Source organism: Rhinatrema bivittatum, chromosome 2 (genome assembly GCF_901001135.1).
Source record: "Rhinatrema bivittatum chromosome 2, aRhiBiv1.1, whole genome shotgun sequence".
Classification (NCBI taxonomy): domain Eukaryota; kingdom Metazoa; phylum Chordata; class Amphibia; order Gymnophiona; family Rhinatrematidae; genus Rhinatrema; species Rhinatrema bivittatum.
The window spans coordinates 777,808,808-777,822,984 of record NC_042616.1 but is presented as its reverse complement, the minus strand read 5'-3'; the positions used below and the strand labels follow the sequence as shown (position 1 = coordinate 777,822,984).

The 14,177-nt window shown below is 45.8% G+C and overlaps 1 protein-coding gene across 1 annotated transcript in view; it reads left to right on the top strand.

The window, feature by feature from the left end:
- The first annotated feature begins 437 nt into the window (after positions 1-437).
- Positions 438-14,177, top strand: part of TMEM71 (transmembrane protein 71) — a 132,499-nt gene continuing 118,759 nt past the window's right edge. The window contains exon 1 of the mRNA XM_029592047.1: positions 438-564. The gene's annotated coding sequence lies outside the window, so the exon portion shown is untranslated. The remainder of the gene's footprint in view (positions 565-14,177) is intronic.

The window sequence follows — 14,177 nt, the reverse complement described above, 5'->3', positions numbered from 1 at the left end:
CATTAATTGTTCGCACAAGGCAGCAAAAAGGCTAGCACCGGCCCTGCCTGTGTGAATATTTACCTTTTCGCGTATGATCGTGCCAGTCAGATTCTAGATTCTGAGGGTTCCATGCAGAGCAGAACAGCAGCAGAATTCTACTGGAATGCTCAGACACTTCTTGTATTAATATGTTGCTATTTTCTGTATTTTAAAAGCAAGCCTTCTGCCTTTCCCTGTCCCGGTGCTGCTGTCTAACAGAATTCTTGTCTGGACATTAGTTCTCTCGCCTTCAGCTTGCCTCTCTGTGATGGAGCTCGGCAATAAATGAAGGTATCTGACCTTACAGCCAGCAGCCACAGTGCCTGTGCTACCTGCTGTGTTGTGAGCGCAGCAGGAGTGATGTCACAGTAGAGTATTTTATTATAAAATGTCAGCCAGCAAGCTAATGTCACCCAGGCATACTTGACTATGCTGAGCACAAGCAACAAACAGATGTACGGCGACTGGAATACCCGATACTTTCTTCCATCTGCACCTATAAACGAGAAATCCATTCCTGGTGGGGCCCGGTTAGAGAAGAAGGTAGGCTCTAAAGGTTTAGAGTGCAGGGCTGAGACCTAGGAAAGATCCTTCTGTGCGTTCTAGTCTTTAAGTTTTTATGAACTCTTTCTGTGTCTCTGGGCAAGTCACCTGTCCTCTACCTCGCCTTGCCAAGCTGTAATTGGATTATAATACTCAAAATCTGGGGGCAGAGATCATGTTACGTAATTCCCTGATGCAGTGCCAAATACAATGTGTTGCTTTATAATGACAGATACCAATGCATATCAAACATTGATATAAGGTAAAGACTAGCTAGCCTGCCCATAGTCCATTCCAGTCTGGTTGCCTTGCAGTTAGGGATCCTCTGTGCTTATTCCATGCCTTTTTGCATTGTTACTGCTTTTGTGTTTCTTCCACCTCAGCTGGGAGACTATTCCACTGTATCCAGAACCCTTCCTGAGAAGAAATCTTTATTACTCACGTCTACCTCTTTAGAGCTTTGCATGGTGACCTCGAGACCTATAATGTCCTTTCCACTGGAAAATGGTTGCTTCTTCTGCATTATTTATTTCTTTTAAAGTATTTGTATGTCTCTAGCTGGGCAATTACTGGAAAACATATAGACTGCATGCTCACCAAGGGACCCTTTGAAAAATTCCACAATACAGAGGTGAACAGGAGGACGCATAGCCTCTAACCACTGAATTTCAGTTTATTCCTATCTCACATATTCATCGTACACCATTCTCTTTTGTACCTCAGTCTATGTGGGATGAAAAGAGGGAATGGTTGCCACTGAAAATCCAGCAGTTCCTACTCACATCCAACTATTCTGGCTGTGTTCTGATCCCTCAGCTGTATCGAAAAAAAGACAAATTGGACAGATAAATTCCTATTTGTGCTCTGAAGCTATTCGTTAAGACCATGAATGAGCACTGTCTGATGGAGACCTCTTATTCAGTACATAAGTCAGACAGATACCCCTAGAAACAAGTATAACCCCCTACTTTGGTGCAAGGGACAACTCAGTCCCAGGGCTAAGTCCCAGTTCAAAGAGCACCAGTCCTTCCACCTTGGGGCATGGATTCTGTGAGTGGGGGTGGGGGGGGGATTAACTGCTAAGGCCCGAGACATAGCAGTAGAACAGTCTTTTTCTCTTTTGATCACTCTTTCCCCTTCCATTCCCATGAATCCTCTTACTATTAGATGACTCTCTCCACACAGTTTCTGTACCCAGCCTTCAACTCACAGGACACTTAAGTGGGGTGTTCCAAAATAAACTTTACTGTAACAAAAATCTTCAACTCAGCCTCAGGAATCTTCTAATTTAATCTTTCAGAGGCAGGTGTAAGGCAATCTTATTTATTTATTTATTTATTTATTTATTTATTTTAAGTTTTTCTATACCGGCATTCGCGATAAATATCGCATCATGTCGGTTTACAATTAACAAGTAGATAGGGAACAAAAAGGCAATAAATAACATTGATCTAAGTAATAATAATAAAATAATAGTAATGGTAGTAAAAAACATTAAACAAGAGAAGGCTAAGGAATGCAGTTACAATAAAACAAGGGAGTAATATAACTTGGATCAGAGAAAAGAAGCAGGGGTTTAAATATAGATAACATATATGCCAGTCAATGTGCTTATAGCGTTGAAGAATTGCCCTTATGAGGTAGGGATATTAATTACTATGATTAAGGCAAAGTCTGAGCGAATAGGTAATAATGGAATAGGTTCAGTTTAGTTCAGGAAAGGCTTTCATGAATAGCCAAAGGCTTTTCATGAATAGCCAGGAAAGGCTTTCATGAATAGCCATCTTAGTTCAGGATGGCAAGGCACTGGGATAGCCTTTGCTTGCAGCTGGTGGAAGCCTGGTCCCTAGCGGGGGTGCTGGGTCTCTGTCTCCAGGGACCTCTCTGGAAGAGAGTCCCAAAATTAAAAACACTGTCCTGCTCAGCTCCTTCTCCCCAACAGGAATGGTGGGCAAAATTCCTGCCAATGAAACAGTAACAAACTCTTTTCCAAGCATAGAATTAACTTCTCTGATGGCAAGACACTGCTGTCCCTCCTTTTAGTGTTGGCAGGGAAATACTGGCTTTCCTCTGACCTTTTCCAAACAGGGTGAAAAGATCATCCCAGAGGCAAAAACAGAGATTTAAAACAGCAACAACCTTTCTCTCCTCTGAGACCACCCTTTCCAGACTAGTTGGGAACTGAGTCCCAGGTGTGCCTCCTCCCCTTCTCCTAGGTATCAGGCCATGAAACCTAAAGGTACAGACTGGGGGCACTGCAAACCACACTCTCCTTCTTCTATGAAAACCCTCGCGCTGCTTTCCCGCTCTGCCAGCTTTCGTACAAGCTGGCAGCTTCACTGGAGGGGCTCGTCAGGGATGCTCTGCGCCTCCTCGTCCCTAATCCCTGAGCCATGGCCTCAGCCAGGGATAAACAAAAGAGTGCAGACTCAAACCAAGGTCACCTTTTCCCGACAGGCAATGAGATCTTGTAGAAAACCTTAAAATCCTCTTTGCAGCACTGATACTGAATTTGAACAAGGTAAAACCCTGTGCGGAATACAAGATGCCCCAATTTCAAATTCGCCCTTCCTGTTCTTGGCATTTTGGAGTTGAATATTTTGCTCTTTTACCTTGCTTAGTTGCCCAGAATATTGCTCCTTCTTCCCTCTGCCCATCAGGTCCTACTCTGTACTCTCTCATCACCGGGATAGATTTCATGGCTTTTAACACAGAGGTGGCTTTGCTTGTAGGTTCTGGAAAAGTAGCAATTAATAAAACATTTGGGTATCAAGATGGGAATGAAAGGCTCTGTATAAGAACTGTGAGTGTTATTAATCTGTGCAATGTAAGGATTTTAAAACTGGGTTTTAAATAGAACCCTACAAAATTTCGCAATTTCCATATTAGTGTGGGCAATTTCTAGTAAATAATAGCAACCAACAGCACAAAACTCAGTGCTGAAAAACTTTTCTACTCCACCCTTTTGAAATGTTACTGTAGCCCCTATCTTGGTCAGCTTTTGGGGCAAATGGAGGATGGTCACTGACCACGCAATGCCCCATGACTTCTTTTAGTGGAAAGTATTCTAAACATCAAAATCACAGAACATATAGAAAGACATAGTTTAATGGAACAAAGTCAGCATGGCTTTACCCAAGGCAAGTCTTGCCTCACAAATCTGCTTCACTTTTTTGAAGGAGTTAATAAACATGTGGATAAAGGTGAACCGGTAGATGTAGTATACTTGGATTTTCAGAAGGCGTTTGACAAAGTTCCTCATGAGAGGCTTCTAGGAAAAGTAAAAAGTCATGGGATAGGAGGCGATGTCCTTTCATGGATTACAAACTGGCTAAAAGACAGGAAACAGAGAGTAGGATTAAATGGACAATTTTCTCAGTGGAAGGGAGTGGACAGTGGAGTGCCTCAGGGATCTGTATTGGGACCCTTACTTTTCAATATATTTATAAATGATCTGGAAAGAAATACGACGAGTGAGGTAATCAAATTTGCAGATGACACAAAATTGTTCAGAGTAGTTAAATCACAAGCAGATTGTGATAAATTGCAGGAAGATCTTGTGAGGCTGGAAAATTGGGCATCAAAATGGCAGATGAAATTTAATGTGGACAAGTGTTGAGGTCCTGAAGTGGATCCTTGGGCCGACCGGCGAAGAGAGACGGTCGGGAGGCAGACACGCACAGCTGGAGACGAATCTTCACCTGGAAACCCGTGACCCCCCCAGAGGAGCTGTTGGAGCCCGGGTCGCTAGGACTTAGGTGGCTTCGCCCTGGAAGCCTGAGGTCCCCCCAGGAGGAGCCCGTAGGGACCCAGACCGCTGGGACTTAGGAGAGCGGCTGGCGGTGGAAGAAGACCCGGAGCGGACCAGGATCTGGACAGGCCACAGAAGACCGAAGCGTGGAGACGGTCCGAGGTCAGGACAGGCAGCAGTAGTCAGAAGCGTGGAGACGGACCGAGGTCAGGATACCAGATCAGGCAGGCAAGCAGGAGAACTCAGGAACAGGCAGGCGGGAGCAGGAATACAGGTACCGGCAGGCAGGGTCAGGAACGCTGGAGCAGGCAGGCAGGATCAGGAACACTGGAACAGGCAGGCAGGATCAGGAGCGTTGGGACAGGCAAGCAGGAACAGCAACTTGACTCTAAGAGTGACTGCGTTGCAAGGCGAGGCAGGAAGGGCTGATGCTGGTTTAAATCCCCCGCCGGTGTCTGACATCAGAGAGAGGGTGGTTCAGCACTTCCGGGTGCTGGACCTACAAAGAGTCGGGCCTTGCGCGCGCGCGTTCCCCTGCAGGGGGAGGAGTCATCATCGGGCCTCGAAGGCGTCTCCCTCGTGGAGACGCCGCTGTGATGCAGCCTGGTAGGCCTCGGATCCCGCGGCTCGCGGCACGGCAGGGGGGCCTGGAGAGCAGGTAAGGACTCGGTCGCTAGCTTAGCAACCGGGACCGCAACAACAAGTGCAAGGTGATGCATATAGGGAAAAATAACCCTTGGTCTGACCCAGTATGGCATGTTCTTAATGTTAGGTTCCATGTTAGGAGCTACCACCCAAGAAAGAGATCTAGGAGTCATAGTGGATAACACATTGAAATCGTCGGTTCAGTGTGCTGCGGCAGTCAAAAAAGCAAACAGAATGTTGGGAATTATTAGAAAGGGAATGGTGAATAAAACGGAAAATGTCATAATGCCTCTGTATCACTCCATGGTGAGACCCCACCTTGAATACTGTGTACAATTCTGGTCACCACATCTCAAAAAAGATATAATTGCGATGGAGAAGGTACAGAGAATGGCAACCAAAATGATAAAAGGAATGGAACAGCTCCTCTATGAGGAAAGACTAAAGAGGCTAGGACTTTTCAGCTTGGAGAAGAGACGGCTGAGGGGGGATATGACAGAGGTGTTTAAAATCATGAGAAGTATAGAATGGGTAGATGTTATTTTATTTTATTTTATTTTTTATTTAGCCTTTTTTATATACCGAGGTATAGCAGAGTTGCCTTCACTCCGGTTTACATTATAACAACCTATTACATTGAAATTTTGAAAAATTACATTAAACAGACTGAGAACTGACATATAAAATTAGTCCAAACAAAACAAGATATACCAAAAGTTAGGTATACTGAAAAAACTCTTTCGGATAATAGAAAGACTAGGGGGGCACTCCATGAAGTTAGTATGTGGCACATTTAAAATTAATCGGAGAAAGTTCTTATTCACTCAACGCACAATTAAACTCTGGAATTTGTTGCCGGAAGATGTGATTAGTGCAGTTAGTATAGCTATGTTTAAAAAAGGATTGGATAAGTTCTTGTTATTAATTAAGTTGACTTAGATAATAACCATCGCTATTACTAGCAACGGTAACATGGAATAGACTTAGTTTTTGGGTACTTGCCAGGTTCTTATGGCCTGACTGTTCAATCAAGATGAGGTATAGGCGAAGATCAGAGGCAGCTGGAGTTCAGGTAATATTGAGATCCAGTCCAAGGTCAAGTCAGAAGATCTGTCCAAGAAGATGAGCAAAAAGGAGGAAGACGAGGCCCACGGGAACACAGAGAAGAACTGAAAACAGATGAGAGGGAGACTGCTCACAGACAAAGGGATCCAGAGATGTCGAGGACACTGGAACAAGGATGGAAGCCATGAAGTCAGGAACCACATCGAATACAGAAAGCAGGATCAGGAAACAGGAACACAGGCAAAGCACTATTCCTAGAGGAATCAACCTGTTGCTAAGGCACTGGATGTTGGGAATCCCAGCTGCAGCCCCCTTACCTGCCCTGACAGGCACTGACTCTGGGCTCTTCCTCTGGCACGCCCTGACCTGACCCCGGCCGTAGCATTCCTTCCTCCCTAGGTGCGCACGCGTGGCACTTGCCGCGTCTTAAAGGAGCCGTGGTGGGAAACCTCGGTCCGGCCCCCAAAGATGACGTCATCTCTTTGGGCTATTTAAGTCCAGCTCAGATCAGTGTTCCATGCCTTGGCAATGGGTCCTGCTCGTAGATGTGTTGATGCTGTGTTCCTGATCCTGAATTCCTGCCTGTTCCTGATCCTGAGTTCCTGCCTGTTCCTGTACCCGTGGTTCCGCTTACTCCTGTCCCTGGTCTCCTGCTCCTCGGATTGTCTTCTTGGTCTCAACTTTGGCTTGTTTCCTGGTTTCTGCGTGTCTGCTGCCCGTCCTGACCTTTGGCTTGTTTCCTGGTTCCTGTGAGTCCACTACCTGTCCTGACCTCCAGCCTGGTATCTTGTACTGCCTGTTCGCCGCCTGCCTTGACTTCTGGATTGTGCACAATGTCCTGCCTCCAACCTCTGCCTCGTTCCGACCCTGCTGCTTGTCGCCTGTCCAGATTGTGGCCTGACCTATTTTTCTTCCTGCTGTGCTGGCTGGCTTCATCTACCCAGCATGGATCTTCACCTCCACAGAGTACTGCACCTAAGTCCAGCTAGCTCTGGCACCCAAAGGCTCAACCTAAGGGGAATGAGGGCTGGTATTAGTGAAGTTCCTGTTGGGCCTCTGTAACCACCAGCTCTACCTGCCAATGTTGGGGACCTGCATGGCTCCTCCCTGCAGGTTGCGCCAACTCCGCCTCGGCCTAAGGGTCCATGATTCCAACAGATTGGCAAGGCATTGGACCCGGCAGAGACCACCGCCCTTCAGGCCATTCCGGGCTTAGCCCACAAGATCCAGGAGCAGCTTCTATGGAGCAACATTGCTTTGATGGAGCAGGTTCTAGCAGCTTCTATGGAGCGTCTCAACACCCATCTGGACTGTATGGAAATTTCTGTTTCACTGCCGCTGCCACTGGTGATTCCTGCCACTCCAGCATCTCACAGTCACCCCTCTATTCCCCTGCAGATGCCATCTTGTTATGCCCTGGATCTGAAGCAATTTCAAGGCTTTATTAATCAATGCTACATGCACTTCCTGCTCCAGCCAGCTCTTTTCCCAGAGGACACCACTAAGACCACCTTCATTCTCTCTCGCCTGGATGGTAAGGACCTAGCATGGGCATTGCTGCTCTGAGAATGCTCTGACCCTATTCTTCATGATCTCTTGCAATTTATCTTATCTTTCATAAAGGTCTTCGATGACCCTGGCCACTAGGTTGCATCCAGTGCGGATCTCATCCACCTATGCCAAGGTAATCGGTTTCTAATGGACTATGCAATTGAATTTTGAACCTTAGCCATGGAGCTCATTTGGAGGGAGGACTTCCTACATTCCATTTTCTCAAGGGGCTCTCTTCCCAAATCAAGGACGAGCTGGCAGCTTAGAACCTCCCGGAATCCTTGGAAGCCTTCATTGACCTGGCTGGCAGGATACATCACTGCCTCCAGGAGCATGCCTGGGAGTTCCGCCCATCTCGCAGGTCTGTCACCATGAGTTCCCTCTCACCACCGCCTCTGATGCCACCCACCGGTTCCACCCCCAGTGAGGCCCATGGAGGAATTTATGCAGCAGGGACATGAACCCCTTTCTCCAGAGGAATGCCTACATTGTCATCAGGCTGTATTATGCCTCTACAGTGGCAGAGTGAGGCACATATAGTGCAGTGTATGACTCGACTGGGAAACTTCCGTAGCTATGGTCCAGCGGTGGGCTGACCCTAGGCTTTACGACTCCAGCTCCCCAACTGACGCTTTCTATAACTATCACCACGGCTGACCTGAGTTTCCCCATCCTGGCCCTCGTGGACTCCGGTGATAGCAGGAACTTCCTTATGAAGGCCCTGGTGGACCATCTGCCCATTCCTACCATCCCTAAGAAGTTTCCACTAGTAATTTCCTTCATTCATGGAGACCCACTACCCAGGAGAATTACTCTTATTACAGTCCCTGTAACCCTGCGCATTGGAGTGCTACATGTTGAGCAGATTGCATTCCATGTAATCAACAAAGCAAGTCACCCCATGGTCCTGGGGCTACCTTGGCTCCAGCTCTATTCCCCTCAGTTTGACTGGACCTCTCTGCAGCTTTCCAAATGGGGTCCCAACTGCCACAACTCCTGCCTAGAAAAAGTGGAGGTCCCTCCATGTGTCACTTTGGCAGTTATGATGTCCAGTGTTCTGCCACTGACCGTGGATTTCTTGGTCATCTTCTCTAAGAAAAGGGCAGAGATTCTACCCCCTCATAGGTAGTTTGACTGTGCAATCGAGCTGTTGCCTGATGCCAATCCGCCATGTAGAATGGCAGGGTATACGCACTGTCACTTCCAGAGATGAAGGCTATGTTGGAGTCCATTCGGGAGAACCTGGACAGGGGGCTCATTTGCTGGTCTACCTCTTCAACAGGTGCAGGATTCTTCTTCATCACCAAAAAGGACACTCTGTCCCTGCATCAATTATCAGGGCCTCAATGCTGTCACCAAAAAGGACTGATACCCACTGTGGCCTGATCCATTTTTCTTCCTGCTGTGCTAGTTGGCTTCATCTACCCAATGTGGACCTTCACCTCCACAGAGGCCCATTCATAAGTCCAGCCAGCCTCAGCACCTGATAGCTCAGTCTAAGAGGAGCGAGGGTTAGAATTGGTGAAGTTCCTGTTGGGCTTCTGCACCCACCAGCTCCGCTCGCCAATGGTGGATACCTGCAGGGCTCCTCCATGATGTTTGTGCCAACTCTGCCTCAGCCTAAGGGTCCACATTTCCAAAATGTTATGCAGAATGGAAGCAAGACCACCAAGGTATAGCATCAGGGGTATGACAGCTGGGCAGAGTGGCAGAAAATCTCCAATGGTGTTATAATAGGGGCATGGCAGCCAGGCAGAAAGGCAGCAAAACCCTCAAGGTGTAGTATCAAGAACATGGCAGCTAGACAAAGAGGCAACAAGACCCCAAGATATAGTATTGGGGGCATGGCAGTTAGACAGAATGCCAGCAAAACCACCTAGGTGGTACTTCAGGGGCATAGCAGATAGCCATGTTGACAACAAGACCCACACTGTGATATATCAGGGACATGACAGCTAGGTAGAGAGACAGCAAGATCTCCAAGGTGCTTTCAATAATCTTGCCACTTGCATGGGAATTCTGGGAAGCCTAGCAAAGGCAGATTGATTTTTAAAGAGACCAACTTTTCCATCATCTTTCATGCTAGTCTTGAATATAGAGGGCTCATGATATCTCCTGCCATTGAGAAGACTATTTCGCTGGACACACTGGTTGGTGGACAGGAAAGATAATGCTAAGCCATCTTGTCCAGGTCTGATCAGACTGTGGACTCGTGTGCCCAATATCCAAGTGGATGGGTGTTTATGTCCTTGATGAGGTCTGTTAAATGGTGTGTCACAAAACTTTCTGCTAGTGTCTCTTGGCAACTCTTTGCTGTGCTACATCTCCACTATTCCTCTGCCTCTGGCACTCCTGCCAGAATCCTCTTCATGTATATGAGACCCTAGGACTAGAGGGCAAGACTACTTTTCAGCTATGGATCACATTGTATGGCAAGCTTGTAATTATTGTTTTCTGACTGAGGTTTCAGTCTCACTTGCACCTGCTGCTGCAAGGAGTCCGCAAACTTGCATCTCTGCTTCCATTCCCTCTTGCTTATGGAACCCCTCTAATTGAAATGATCCTGACCAGGGTAATGCTTCTAACATCCTTGAAAGGCTTCAGGATTTGTATCAGTTGCCTCATTACTACCCAATCAAGATGCCTTAGGGGGTAGCCCATACCTATCTCTGTTTCCAGAGACAGATCATTAAGGTGTGTCTACTGTTCCTCCGTATCACTGACCATGCAATAGAGATCCTGTATGGAAAGCAGATCAGTCTCTACATGTTGCCCAAGGCAGGCAATGCAGTTATCTTGGATCTGCCATGTTTCATGCTACATCAGCCCCTTATCAATTGGACCACATTGCAAATCTCCAGATGAGGTCCTAGCTATCATGAGTAATGGTTTTCCAAAGTGTCCCCTGTGGTGCCTTGGTTTGGCTAGTTAACTCAGAACTTCCATGTCTGCTACAAATTCACAGATGTTTTCAGCAAGCAAGAGGCAGAGGTCCTGCCACTTCATCGTTCCGACAATTGTGCCATAGACTTGAGCCCCAGCAAGGTTCCATCTAGAGGCAGAATACATCCACTCTCTGCCCCTGAAACAAGAGGCTATGACCAGCAGGGGCTGGATTCTTTTTTGGAGGGAAGAAGGACAGGTCATTACATATCTGCATTGATTATCATAGTCTTAACTCTATAACTAAGAAGAATTGCTATTCTCTTTCCTTACTCTTCGAGCTTTTTGATTGCCTGCAGGGTAAGCAAATATTTACCAAGCTGGACCTTCAGAGCAAACAACCAGATCAGAATCTGAGAGGGTGACAAATGGAATATCGCTTTTAACAGCCGTGACGGACACTATGAATACCTACTGATGCCCTTTGGGTTGTGTAATATCCATGCAGTCTTCCAATTTATGGTAAATGAGATCTTCCGGGACCTGCTTTACTACCTTGTGGTAGTTTACCTGAATGATATTCTAGGCTTCTCAAAGTCATTGTTGGAGCACTGACATCATGTGAAACAGATCCTCCAGAGACTCCGTGAGCACAACCTCTATGCTAAGTTAGAGAAGCATACCTCTGTACAGGAAGAACCTCCCTTTTTTAAAGTTATATTATCTCTCGTCATGGTCTCCATATGGACCAAAATAAATTAAGAGCCATACTGGAGTGGCTCCAGCCCATGGGCCTTAAGGCACTGCAGCATTTCCTGAGATTCACAAATTACTATAAGCAATGTATCCATGATTTCTCCTCCCTGGAAGCCCTGCTCACAACTAAAAAGGGCTCAGACACCAAGAGCTGGACCACGGATGCTATTCAAGCTTTTGAATATCTCAAGGAGGAGTTCACTTTTGATCCATGCCTACACCATCCAGATCTATCCAAGCCATTCATTCTGGAGGTAGATGCATTTACCCTCAGGGTATGCGCTGTCCTTCTACAGCATAATCATCATGGTAAACTCATGACCTGCTCCTACTTTTCAAAGCAATTATCTCCAATAGAAAAAAATTATACCACTGGAGATTGTGAGCTGCTAATTGTCAAGCTAGCCTTGGAAGAATGATGACACCTGCTGGAAGGAACCAAGCTCCCAATAACTATCTATACAGATCACAAACTCCTAGAGCATCTAGTGCAAATGCAGAAACTGAACCTCTGTCAAGCCTGCTGGTCATTCTTTTTTAATCAGTTTGTCTTCAAGTTGCAGTACCGTCCTGTTGAGAATTGATGAGCCAATGCACCCTCACATTCCTTTGATACTTAGGGCACTCTAGAATCGACCCAGTGAAGATTGTGAATACTGCCACATTTGTAGTTCTGCCTGGGATGACTATGGTCCCTGACACCTCTGACAGAAGGTTTTGCAGTAGGGCTTATGACTCCTGCTTGGCAGGTCACTCAGGTATCACTCGAATCTTGGAATTAATCGTCCTACAGTACTGGTGGCCTCAGATGAAGACCGATGTGAAGTGTTATAGATAGTCTTGCACCTCATGTGCCAAGAATAAGAGTGTGCAAGCATGACGAGGGGGTTGTTACAGCCGCTGCCAGCCCCCAAGGAACCCTTGACCCATTTGTCTTTGTTTGGCGGCAGTGGATAGATTTTCTGAGATGGCTCATTTCACGCACCTTCTGGGCCTCCCATCTGAACCTGAACTGGCTAAAGTCTGTCCAACACATCTTCCATCTGCTTGGGCTGCATCTTCACATCCTCTCAGACCGGGGCATTCAGTTCACAGCCTGCTACTAGAAAGGCTTGTGCAGGACATTTGGAATAACATTGGACTTCATCTCAACTTAGAGCCCCCAGCATAATGGACAAACTGAACAGATAAATCAGAGTCTCAAGGCTTTTCTACGAGCCTACCTGAACCAACGGCAGTATAACTGGGCCTCCTTCCTCCCATGGACTTAATTCTTCCATAATAACCACGTGATCTGTTCCACAGGGTAACCATCCTTCTTCGTTGTGTTCAGGTGCTATACTCATTCGCCCAGAACTGTTCCAATCTCTGACCCTTGCCCAGCAGCTAAACTGCTGGAACAGGAACTTCAGGAACTGTGGAGGAAGACACACCATCTGCTAGAGCAAACAGTGGAGCATTTAAAAAAAACATGCAGACAAGAAATGTAATCTACTAGCCTTTGTTTGTCTAAGTCTATGATAGGCATTTGCCATGAAAAATTATCATTTGTTATTTAAACAACATAAGAACATAAGAACATGCCATACTGGGTCAGACCAAGTAAGTACCCAAAAACTAAGTCTATTCCATGTTACCATTGCTAATGGCAGTGGCTATTCTCTAAGTGAACTTAATAGCAGGTAATGGACTTCTCCTCCAAGAACTTATCCAATCCTTTTTTAAACACAGCTATACTAACTGCACTAACCACATCCTCTGGCAACAAATTCCAGAGTTTAATTGTGCATTGAGTAAAAAAGAACTTTCTCCGATTAGTTTTAAATGTGCCCCATGCTAACTTCATGGAGTGCCACACCATCAAGATCGGAAATTAATGAAGCAGGATGATGATTCTATAACCTTGAATCTACATTAAGATGTTTGGATGTTAACTATCTGATGCAGCCATATTAGACGAAACACTGACCAGGTCGGAGTGTTTAAAGTGTTTAAAAGAAGTGCTGTTTAGAAGCCATAATACAACAGGTGTCATTGTTTGATAATGGAGATGTGATAGATACTCAGAAAACCTGGGCAGATTTGACTCTAGCCTCCAAAAAATTGATTCGGGCAGAATTACACCAAGTGACTATAGTGGAATACATCAAACGGAAGATGATCCCTAGGGGTTTGCGGATGCAAAAGGGCCCCCTGATGTTCCAAGATGAAGATGAATTCGTGTCCCGCTGGATAGCTATTCTAAATAAATGTTCCCTTGACCTGATGGTCTTGATTGTAGAACGCCTAACTGCTTCGGTAAAGGAGTGTAATAAGGAGGTGGAAGAGATACGGGCTCAGCTCGCCTCTTCAATAGATATAGAAACAATAGAAGCCTCTACCATCAAGTTGGAACAAGATATTTTACAATTTAAAAATCAATTAAAACAGTTTAAGATACAAAAACTCCATAGAGATGAAACTGATTATAAAAATGACAATATTTATTTTTGGAAACATAAAAAGAATATTAGTCGTCGTCCGCATGTTACATTTCAAGATTCTACAGATGATTCTAGTCATAGTGGGAGTGATAATGAAAATAAGAGTGTTAGCTCTGCCGCTTCGGCGTCTTCTTTTTTAGGTACAGGCAGAAATACCTTCCATCCCAGACCATTCAGAGGACGCAGAGGAGGGAAATCCTCGAATTGGCAGGGCCCAACAACTCGAGCACAATACCGCAGTCAACAGAATTTTTGAGGGTAGGTGGTAGGCTGGAGGATCCAGGAATAATTAATATTTCCCAATTGCAATTAACCGACACAACTCTGAAAGCATTAGAAAAGGGCTTATCTTATGTACCCTTATGTAAATATAATGCGTTTAAGACAAGAATTGATCTGTACCGGTTCTTTAGAAGACTGCAATTGAAGCTATTTTTTAAGGACTGCCCGGTACAAGACACGTCTATTATTACTCCTAG